Raw genomic sequence first — 11676 nt, 5'->3', positions numbered from 1 at the left:
GTGGAGCAGTGAGGCGGGGTCGGTGACTTTGACTTCGGGTTTGGGCTCCCGACGTTTCTGACGCCTGGTGACTCAGCGGCAGTCGAAGTGTTCCGGTGTCGGTTGGGATCCCTGCGCGAGGAAAGTGAAAGTGTCTCGGGGCGCTCCTCATCCTCCAGGTCCTGCATCAGAAAGTGCCGGTGGAAACAGAGGACACGCGGGACCTCAGCAGCCCCCGTAGCCTGCTCTGCTAGTTTGAGGCCTAAGCTGGCCGTTCTGGCCTCTCTTCTCTCCTCTCCGGGTTGCAGCGCGCGGCACGAGGAGAGGGATTGGAGAGGAAGCGCGCGGCTGGAGTCCCTGAGCTAGAGTCCCAGAGCTAGAGTCGAGCAGGCGCCGGGTCTCCAGACTCCGGCTCCCGGCCCCGGCACCAAGTCCGCCCGCCCGCCCCCGGAGTCGGAGTAGGGAGGGCAGTCCGAGCCCCTCAGGGTGAGTGGGTGGAGGTTGGGGGCGAGGGGCGGGGCGCTGGCAGGAGCGCGGGACCGGAGACCCGGGCGCGTGGACCTGGGCAGCCCAGACGGCGTTCGTGGCGCCAGCAGCGGGGAATAACGGAGGCTGGATTTGCTGCTTGGGGATTCCCGCCCTTCTTCCTTTCCTTTGCCTTTACCTTTTCCTTCCTTCCTTTTCCATCCGCCTCCCCGAGGCTGAATGTGTGTCGCCCTCGATTGTTCGCACTTTGAGTATGTGGGTACGATGGCACTCTGGCGGGCTCGCGAGGCTCCGGAAGGGGCCAAAGGGATTTCTTGTCTACCGACCAAGAGCCTGAGCGCCTCCGCAGGCACCCGGCTTTGTCCCTCGCTCAGCCATGCCCCCCCGCCCAGGCCACCCTCTCCAATCTCGATCCTCACCTAGCCCGGTGGGGTCGGAGCTCCAGGAGGGGAGCAAAGAAGTGGGAGATTTAATTTGCGGCTGAATATTCAGGCTTAGCCTGAGTGAACTAGGGCACTAACATTCTGAGAAATTGAAAAACGAATAACGTTTTAAGATTTCTAACACCATTCCTTCCAATAACAATAAAAATGGCACGGATTGAATACGATTCTTTCAAGAAAGGTCATTTTAAGGTTGTTAAGTTAAGGAACTCGGAGAATGAGTTCCATTCAAAACCCACACTGTCCAAAAATGGGTCCAGACATCTCCCACTTCACCGATCTCTTTCTCCTTGAATTTGTATCTCCACAGAATTTTATGCCAATATAATGTATGCTTACGCTTAAAGTCTTTATTCGATCGTCCTACTATACTAGTCTGCACCAAATATAGGTATAAACACTGAAATCTGAAATTTTGATATGTGACAGAACCACAAATCTGTTATAATTAATTCTTTTGGTTTCATTTATATTTGCATTTACTAATAGAATGCAATCAATGAAAACATCGTAAGTAGATAACAAAGTTGAAAGGGCCTTTACTGGAAGTTGTAACAGAAGTAAATATGGAATTTATCACCTCTTTCTCCAAGAGGTCGCATACAATATATTGGTATAAGACCGCCTCCGCTGAAGGAATATTTCCATTGCTCCTCTACTGGACACCAGGGATGGAAGGAATTTTACAATTCGGGGCAGTGTGTCACTTCAGATAGCTAGAAGGGTTTTGGAATTGCCTAGTGAGAGAATGGTGGGATTTCAAAGTAAGGTGGGAAGCAAGAAGCCAAACTAGAGGATTCTCAAACTCGTGAATGTTAACTGGTTGAACATGGAAGAGGTAGAAATTGATTCGGTGTTTATGCGTGCTTGTAGCCGAGTTGGAGTAAAGTTTTAATAGCAAAGGATGGAAAAGCTCTCTAGAAAAGAATGGTTTCGACCCACTGGCCATCTGGTTTATGGGCCCCGCACGCTACCGCTGCGCCACTCTGCTTAACCCACAGGGGAGGTCACTTTTCTTCCCTTCAATGATTATGTCACCGTTTCTGCGCTGAACATTTTTTTCGATTTCCTTTCTTTCTGATTTCCTTTCTTTCTGTCGCCCCTCTCTCTCGAGGCACGTAGACCAGCTCTTCCGCAACCAGATGACCTCGGGTCATCACCTTCGGGTCTGCAATTTTCCAACCTGCCCAAGAGTGCCCAAAGCTCGTCATTGAACCCCCTCCCCAGCACCCCTCCCCACTCCCTCGAGCCGCTAGCCTCTCAGAGCGGAGGAAGAGCCCGCGAAGCAAAACTCTGGGTGGACCCTTCTCGGGGAGAAGATCGGAAGTCGTGGAGCCAACTCTGCTGTCACCGGAAAGGAAACGTGTTAACCGTCTCCTCTGTTACCTGTCGAAAAATCTTATAGATGACACTTTGAATAAAAGAGAGGCATTTTGCTTGCTCGCAAGGGCGCAAGATTTTCAGTACGGTGCGCCTGAAATAGAGTTCACCAAGTTTGTTTCTCAAATTATTACACGGGGGTCACAATTTCGACTGTATCTCGTTTGGGGACGTTTGGACTAAACAAACAAATACATTTTTAAAAATAAGATAGGACCTTCCTTTTCCTGAGGCTTATATTAGAGAGCAGAACCTTTGGGAAGTTCCTGAACACAGCTCTCATTTGCGGCTGCCTCTGCGATGACGCTAGAAGGGGCCCGTCTGGAAGGTTGTAAATCTTTTCTCTTTAGTACTGGAAGCTTTTGGATAGTGAGCGCAGAGTGTTCCTTCAGTCACATGGCTAGGCCGAGGCTTGTATGCTAGTGTGTTTTTGTTTGTTTTGTTCGTTTGTTTTTCTCCTTGTACTCCACCGTCCCCGTCCACAATAAAACTTAAGGAGCGACGGTGGAGTGGCGAGCTTAGCAGCTCGCACCAGCAGAGGACCCTCCTCGGGTCCGCAGCCACGCGCACTGACCCCAGCTATGCAGCTACCCCAGCCAAGGAAAGCGAAACTCCATTATTCCTTTGGGGCTCATACACCGACCCCCCACCCCCAGATATTTGTCATCTCAAGGAGATGCTGCCATCTTCAAATTATACCCTCTCAAGAAAGTCTTTTTTCAAAACTTTTCTGACTGCAACTCAGTGTCGAAATACATTTTAAGTCACAACTCAATACAATATGCAAACAAATATATATATATATATACATGTATACATGAGAGAGATTTATATATATATATAAATGAGAGAGATAACTATCTGAATCTATCTCTATCTATCTATCATCTATACCAATATCGATATAGCTATAGATAGATGATAGATATTTGGAAAGACAGAGAGACCAAACTCTACCGAACAGTATTTTACTGCATGGGTTTATTCTGATATTTCCTATTTCTATTCCTATATCTTCTATTTCATTTATTAAAATACCATTCATGACCTTTTTTTTTTTTTTACATTGATTTTACACCCATTCACTTCTGAGTGATTTGAAAAACACTGTCACTTATATAATGGTATTCGAAATGTCTCTTCCTTTTAGAGTCAGATAAGGAAGATGTGAAAGACAGTGACCGTTCCACAGTGGTCAAAGAATTAAGGAAAGGGTTCTAATGCCATCAGCTTTTTTTGGTATCAAACAGGACACAGTGTTAACTCTCCCAGAGACTACACTCCACATGCCCCATCTGTGATTATTCCTGCAGTTAGTGAAGGGAAATCACACTTATTCTAAACAGTCCTCTCTGATTCCGTTTTTTAATTTTTTCCCACCTCTACTCCACAGTTGTGATATGGATTCTTTTTCTCCTCATCTGCCGAAGGATTCTTGCCTGTGTGACTAAGTAGGTATTTGTCCTCACCTCTTAGAGAATATTTTGCTTTTATTCCTCTATTTTATCGTGTCCAACAATTTGTTCTGATGCTGTTCCCTCTGTGTAGAGAATTCTTACCTCAGATATATATAAGATTTACTCCCTGGCCTCCTTCAAGCTTTTGTTCAAATGTTTGGATCAATGGATCCAAAGGTTTTGGACAAATGCAGTCTGCTCTCCATTTCCCATGATTACTTCAAACGATTTGTCTATTAAGTTCTCCTAACATTTCTTCTAGGATGAATAATCCTCACCTGCCTTTGCTGTGTTGTCACAGTGCACTGGTTGCAATGTTACCGCATTCATTCAGCATTCACTCTGGCTAGCTGTGGTTTATGGCTCTCTAGCATCAGTTAGATGTTTGTATACTGGAAATTTCAACCTTAAAGTATTTGGGATCATTTGAGATACTTGGAGACATGACTCACCAAACTTCAGCCCCACACGGAGAAGAAAAAAAAAAGAGGGTAAAAAACCTTCCTTCAATCTTTTAATAATATTTTAAAATAAGAAATTCCTGTTATTGATGCCTGAGGGTGATGACATCTACTGGATGAGTTGATCTGTGCAGCTAATTGTTCAGTGGCTGTTCTGAAGTAGATTTTATCTGGAAGGTATTAATATATGATAAAAGATCCTCAACATTGTGACAATTCCCACAAGTCAGTCCACATGCATTTCTCCACACCTCTGGTCTCTAATCTTCAAATCTTACGCTTTTCAGATTCCTGACCTTCCAGCCAACCATTCCCTTTTGCCTAGGATTCCATAAACAGCTTTATCTTAGGCCACTTCTCTCTCCATGTAAAGAGGAACATCAAATGAACCATCTAAAGCTCTAGCCACTGGGAGGATTTCTTTTCACCATTATCTTGCAGGGTTACTTCTGAGTGGGAGATTGTGTCACAGCAGTTCATTTAAAGCTCACAGCAACATACAGAACTCACCTATCTATGAACCAGGTGATTTGATTACCAACGGCTCTTCTACCTAAACCCCACATAATGGTTCTCAACTTGTCTGATATGTCAGACTGGACATTTCCACTGACATTTCATTAGTCAAACCAAGTCCATGAGGAAGAGGAAGTGTGTATATTATATAATAAATATATTATTTCAATGAAATAATCATAAATAATTATAAATTCACATGAAGTTGGAAAGATAATGTATCAAGGTTGCATGTATCAACAGTTCTTTTTTTTTTTTTTACTGTTGAGTATGGATGTATACTTCCATAGTATAGATGGACCACAGCTTGTTTAACCTATTCACCTATTAAGGAACATTTTGGTTGTTTTCAGGTTTGAGCTATTACAAATAAAGCTCCTATAAGTAATAATGCACAGGGTTTTATGTGGATATAAGTTTTCATTGTTCTGGGATAAATGCCTAGGAGTGGAATTGCTGAGTTGTATGGTAAGTGTGTGTTTAGTCCTTTAAGAAACTGACAAACTATTTTACAGAGTGGCTACACCATTCTACATTCCTATGAGCAATGTATAACAGATCCAGTTTCTCTGTATTCTTACCAACCTTTGGCAGTTGTTACCATTTGTTATTCTATCTCTTGCAATAGGTGTGTAGTGATATCACACCATGGTCTTAATATATATTTTCTAAATGACTAGTGATATTGAACATCTTTTCATGTGCTTATTTCCCATTTGTATATCCTCTTTGGTGAAAAGTCTTTTCATGTTTTTTGACCATTTTCTAATTGGATTGAGTGTTGTTTTAAAGTGGAGTTTTGAGAGGTCTTTGTATATTCTAGATATGTCTTTGCCAGATATGTGATTTACAAATATTTTCTCCCAGTCTGTACCTTGCTTTGTTTATTTTCTTAACAGAGTCCTTTGCAGAGCAAAAGTTTTTAATTTTGATGAAACCCAGTCAGTCAAATTTGTCTTTTATGGATTGTGTGTTTGGTGTTATATCTAGGAACTCTCCTCCAAGCCCCAGGTCCCCCAAATTATCTCATATTTTTTCTAAAAGTTTTATAGTTTTATGTTTTATTTTAAATCTATGAACCAGTTTCAGTTACTTTTTAAATAAAGTGTGAGGTTTAGGCGGCAGTTGTCTTCTTTTGCCTATGGATTGCTCCACCACAATCTTGTGAAAAGACTTTTATTCCTCTACTGAATTGCCTCTGCACTTCTGTAAGAATTAATTTAGATGTACTTGCATGTGGTGCTTTCTGGATTCTCTATACTGTTTCATCGACATATATCTATCCCTCTGCCAAAAATTTACACTGTTTATTACTGTGGCTGTATAATAAGTCTTGAAATAATAAGAATATTTTCTTCCACTTTATTCCTGTTTTTAAGAATCATTCTAGTTATTCTAACTTGTTTTTCTTCCCATATAAATTTTAGAATAGTCATGTCTATAGCTACAAAAAAATCTTACCTGGATCATGATAAGAATTATGTTAAATTATGTTAAACCTCTATATCATTTCCAGGAGAGTTGACATCTTAACTATGTTGAGTTTTATAATCACGGAATCTCTCTCCATTTATTTAGGTCTTTGATTTATTTCATCAGAATTTTATAGTTTTGTTGTTTCCAGCATGTACATGTTCACATGTCTGGATAGATTTTCATCTAAGTGTTCTTTTCCTTTTTTACAAAAAGTACTGTATTTTAATTCTGGTGTTCACATGTTTATTGCTAGTATATAGAAATACAATTGATTTTTCTATTTTGATCTTGTATTCTGTGACTTTGCTGAACATACTTATTAGTTCTAGGAGGAATTTTGTTTGTTTGTTTGTTTTTAGGTTCCTTAGCATTTTCTATGCAGACCATCACATAATCTTCAAATGGCATGGGAAGTACAATCCTTCCACAGAGAGGGAGGGGGGAAAGGTATATTTCTAAAGAGAAATACAATCCACTGAGCAAGAAATTGCACCACCAACACACAACAGGACAAAATTGCAGAAACGTATGGTAAAGTATGCCAATATTTCTGGGTAGGGTGAGCATTTCACCTAAAGATCATACTGCAGTATTTGTGAAATAACTTCCTACCATTTGGGTTTACCATTAGAATGTTACATTACCACGGTTTAGTGGAGGGCTTTCCCATCTGCCAAGTAGGTCAGTTGTGAGAGTGAAGAACTGAAAATCTAAAGGTCCTGACCCAGAGAATACTTTACCCAACAAATATAGTTTCCAGTTCCTTTTCTAAAGCACCCTAGTCTAGAGGGATAGCTTTCTTATATTTCATCGCTGTAAGGGTTTTGTACTGCATTCCTCAGGAAGTCTCTATTATTATAAACTGCTAAAATCATCTTTTTTTTGGAACAGAATATCAAACCTCAACTACTAGTTAAGGCTGAAGGTAGCTGACTTCTTGGCTTTTTCTCACGGTAGGTTGGTAAAAGTCATCGAAGTTTAACCCAAATTTTCCTTGGGAGAAAAAGCTTAAGTACTAATGGCCCAAGGAAACAGAGGTCCATAGTGCCTGGACAGGGACTTGAACCCTGGACCCTCAGATTAAAAGTCTGATGCTCTACCGACTGAGCTACCCAGGCTCAGTGTGCACTTCTTTATTAGGTTTCCTTTGCAGGGTGCAATTGCTTTTGGGGCATTCTTAACCCCCAACAGAATTTTGATAAATTCGATATTCCCCCTCACATTTTTTCCCAGTGGACATGTAACATTCTTCTTCATAAGGTTCAATTTTTCTGAAGGATAGAGTAACTTATATCAAAGGAATCTTAAAATTATAGTAATTTAATACTTACCAACATCTCTTGAGAAAGAGAGAGAAGAGAAAGCCCTTGTTAAACTTCTGTGAAAGATTTTCCTTTGATCTTTTATTTCCTTGAATTCGTTATTTCCGGCCCGTGTCTCCCATAGGATTTTATTCCAATACCACATCTTTTTATATTTAGTATCTTCTTGATTTTCCTACGATGCTTCTCTCTACCAAATCCAGGTATAAACATTGAAATCTGATGTTTTTCTTTTGAACCCAAATCTGTATTAAAAATACTTCTTGTGGATTGTGCTATATCTGCATCTACTTGCACATAATTAATCAAAGCATGATAAACAGATAATAATTTAAACACCCTTTAATGGAGGACATAATGGAAATAAATGTGGAATTTGTCCTCCTCCCTCCTCCATGAAATCGTGTACAAGACTACGTCTACTGAAGGATTCGGTCCTTCCCATTGTTCCCGTGATGGGAGTCCGAGAGGAGAGCATATTTACACCCCGGGGCACTGTGCCACAGCCAAATGAGTCTTAATTTATCAGAAATGTCTTAATTTATCAAGCAGAAGGGCGAGACTTTTCCATGAAAGGTGAGAACGTGGGACTTACGTGCCACACTTCTATGGCAGGCTGATCCTCTGAGAGGTGACTTTTGAAAGGTAAATACCTTAGGAAAGGTGAAATATGATGTAAGATCTAGAAGTAGATTTAGTTCAACTGTTTGAATACAGCTTAACAATGGAGTTGCTAGAAAACTTGCAGCCAAGATTGGTTCCGATGCATCGATTTCTGGGTTTCCTGTCCAACACACTTCAGCTGGTCCACTCTGCTTATAAACGGATGTTCCCTCGTCGATATTCAACTCCGTTATCACAACTGGGTTTTCAAACACAAGAATGGCTTCTTCTCTTTTCGTTTCCCCCCGTCTTTTTCTTCCTCCCCACTAGCTCAGCTCACTCCTCCTTTTACTCGGCCTCTTTTCGGTCCCCAGGAGAACCACAGGGTTCCAGTAGCGCCTCCAAGTCTGCCCGTTTCCAATCCGCCAAATATTCAGTCTCTGAACCCGCTTCTTCAGAAGCTTGTCTGGGCTCACAGGAGGAGCTGCAGGGGGAACCGAGGAGGAGCCGGCAGGGCAAAGCCTTGAGGAAACCCTCGCTTGAGAAGAAACTGTCATAAATCTCAAGAGGTTTTTCTTTGCCTGCAAGGAGGCAGATTTTCAGAATTCCATTTCCGATTGGATAACGTTTGGATCCGTTTCGACAGGGCACAGGAGTTCCTGTGTCTGAAAACAGGATTTTTGTTTTCGGAGTTGGTCTCGGAATAGGGCTTTTGGAAGCCTCTGCACACCAAGGCTCCTGTTCGCGGCTGCCTCTGCGTGCTACCTTCCAGAAACTGCACTGCTAGGTGCCGAATAAGAACTTCACTCCACACAGAAGTAATTGGAAGCCACAAAAAAATTGCCCCTCAAATCCAAATGTTAAATTCTCCAATTTAACTCCCCTCCAAACGTCTATAGTCCCTCCTCTGGCAGGAGGGTAAATGTGACAGAGAAGTTGGGAGTGGAAAGGGGCAGGGGAATTCCTGACTGTTTCGTGTCCTCTCTTGCTTTTGGACGTCGAGGTTGCATTTCCCCTGGAATTCCTTCTCCCTTTTCCATTTGCCAGTTTCTACTTGTCCTTTGGATCTCAGTTCAGACCTTACCCACTACCTCTTCCCCGAAGATTTTGCTGACTCCTCAAGACTGGTTTAGAAACTCCTAGAATACACCTAGGATCCCTGAAGTTATTTCAATCCTATTAATAGTCCTTATTACATGTTGTATTATAACTATCTCTTGTATGAATCTTACATTTGCACACTCAGGGCTCAGTCCTTAAATATCACGTATACGCAAATGTCTTCCACCTTGGACTGCTCCTTCAAACTCCAAATTCACACGTACAGCTGCCTTCTCGACAAGTATTTTATACTTAACATTGCCAAAGACTGAATTCCTAATCTTCTCCCCAAAGTTTCTACTCCCCAATGTTCCCCCATCTCAGTAAACAACTACTCCATCTGTGCAGTTATCTGTGAATCTTTGCTTTTGCTCAGTTCTTACATCTCATCAGCTCCACCTTCAAAATATATCCATAATTCAACCAGGTTTTACAATTTCCTTTGCTATCATACTAGAAGGTCTATCAATCTCTCACCTAATTTAAACTTTTTAAAAATTTTATATTAGAGTAGAGTTGATTTACAATGTGTTAGTTTCAGGTATACAGCAAAGTGGTTCAGTTATACATATACATATATCTATTCTTCTTTCAGATACTTTTCCCACATAGGTTATTACAGAGTATTGAATAGAGATCCCTGTGCTATAGAGTAGGTCCTTGTTGATTATTTATTTTATATAAAGTAGCATGTATATGGTAATCCCAACCTCCTCCCCTCTCCTTTTTTTCCTTTGACACAATTTTACATTAATTTTTGTTTCCTTCTACAAAACCATTTTAAAGGCATTTTACTGATTGAGAACCTCAGGTTTTATGTGAAGTTGCTCCTGTTGTGAATAAAGAGGGAGTTCTTTACTCTGGAAATTTGCTTCTGTCTTTTCCTCCAGGCCAGTTCTACCTGGCAACAAGATACAATTTGAGGTGAAGTCCAAACAGTCCTCATTTCACTTAAAAAAGAAAAGAATCTTAGCCTGCCCTGTGGCCAATAGTGGTTGTGACCACAGCTGGCTAGTGGAAACATTTCCAGTATGTAAATTCTCAGGCGTTTCTCTGGTCCATCACCTCAATTTTTGCAATAGACCCGTCATTGGTCCCCTGGTTTGTATTAACCTTGCCCCTTTCCTGTCTATTCTACACACAGAAGTAGTGAAAAATTCCCCAAGGGTTTGAAACTCTCCAATAGTTTCCCTCCTGTTCAGTAAAGAAACCAAAGTGCTTCTCGTGGCCTGCAAGACCCCTCCTCTCCTCCCCTCCACCGTCCTCTCTAGTTCCTTGCTCTTCCTCAGACAAGTCAGACATACCCTGCCTCAGTCCTTAGCACAGGCTGCTTCCTCTGCCTGGAAACACCCTTTCCCAAATACGTGCCTAACTCATTTCCTCATATCCTTCAGGTCTGCTCAGATATCACTCTCTCAGTGCAGGCTAACCTGTTCAACATATTTAAAATTACAAGACAATAAAAAGAAAAAAGAAGCCATCCCTATTATGTTTTTGCTATACTTTTTCATTCATACTTATCACCATCTACTGCACTATACATTTTACTTATTCATTGGTCTGCATTTCCCATTACAATGCAAACTCCATGAGGATAGAGTTTTGCCCATTTTGTTCACAGGTTTAGTCCCAGTATCTCGAGAAGTACATGTTAAATAGCAGCTACTCATTAACAATTTGTTGAATACATGTTGAATGGATGGTCTACCAGGGTACAATAAATGAGTTTTTCCACAGGTGGATGTACAAGCAAATTTCAAGTGTTTAACCTTGAAAGGGGACAGGAATGGTCTGTTCATAGGTACAGGTTCTGAATTCCATTCATATAGCTCCCTGTTGTGGGTGTGTGTACAAACCTGACTGAGTTGCTAACCATGGGTCTTCTGTTTAATTATGTGACCCACCATTGCTGTTAGTGCTTGTGCAAGGACTTAAAGCTTGACCCTGCAGTTAGGACTAAGAACTGAGTTGCTAACCATGGGTCTTCTGTTTAATTATGTGACCCACCATTGCTGTTAGTGCTTGTGCAAGGACTTAAAGCTTGACCCTGCAGTTAGGACTAAGCACCTAATACTTCTAATCCCATCTGGAGACCTGCAGATGTTGATCTGTGTAATCACTAGTTGTTCCACTTTCCAGACCTTCAACTGTCCAGGAATAAACCCTGACTCCTGAGCTACTGGAGCTAAGGCTGGATGAAGATAATACATGAGGCTGCGAGGGAGTGGGAATCTGTTCTAAAGAGGACACATTTTCCTATAGGGCTTCTGAATAGTGCTTTTAAGAAATTTTATTTATTTGGTTGTTTTGTACTTTGAAAAGGTAATACACTCATAGAGTTCAAAAATGTATAAATTGTTATACGGTTAAAAGTTTCCTTCCCATCCCTGTTACTCACCTACCTGGTTCTGTCTCTTTTCTCCATCTTCCACAGGTTTCTACTATTATTAAT

General features: G+C 41.4%; 1 non-coding gene across 1 annotated transcript; it reads right to left on the bottom strand.

Annotated features, from left to right (window-relative positions):
- Positions 1-7243: 7243 nt before the first annotated feature.
- On the bottom strand, positions 7244-7316 carry TRNAK-UUU (transfer RNA lysine (anticodon UUU)). The gene has a single exon. It is a non-coding gene; the product is annotated as a tRNA-Lys (tRNA).
- Positions 7317-11676: the final 4360 nt, after the last annotated feature.

This window comes from Orcinus orca, chromosome 10 (genome assembly GCF_937001465.1).
Source record: "Orcinus orca chromosome 10, mOrcOrc1.1, whole genome shotgun sequence".
Taxonomy (NCBI): Eukaryota; Metazoa; Chordata; class Mammalia; order Artiodactyla; family Delphinidae; genus Orcinus; species Orcinus orca.
This window is presented reverse-complemented; position numbering and strand designations above follow the sequence as displayed.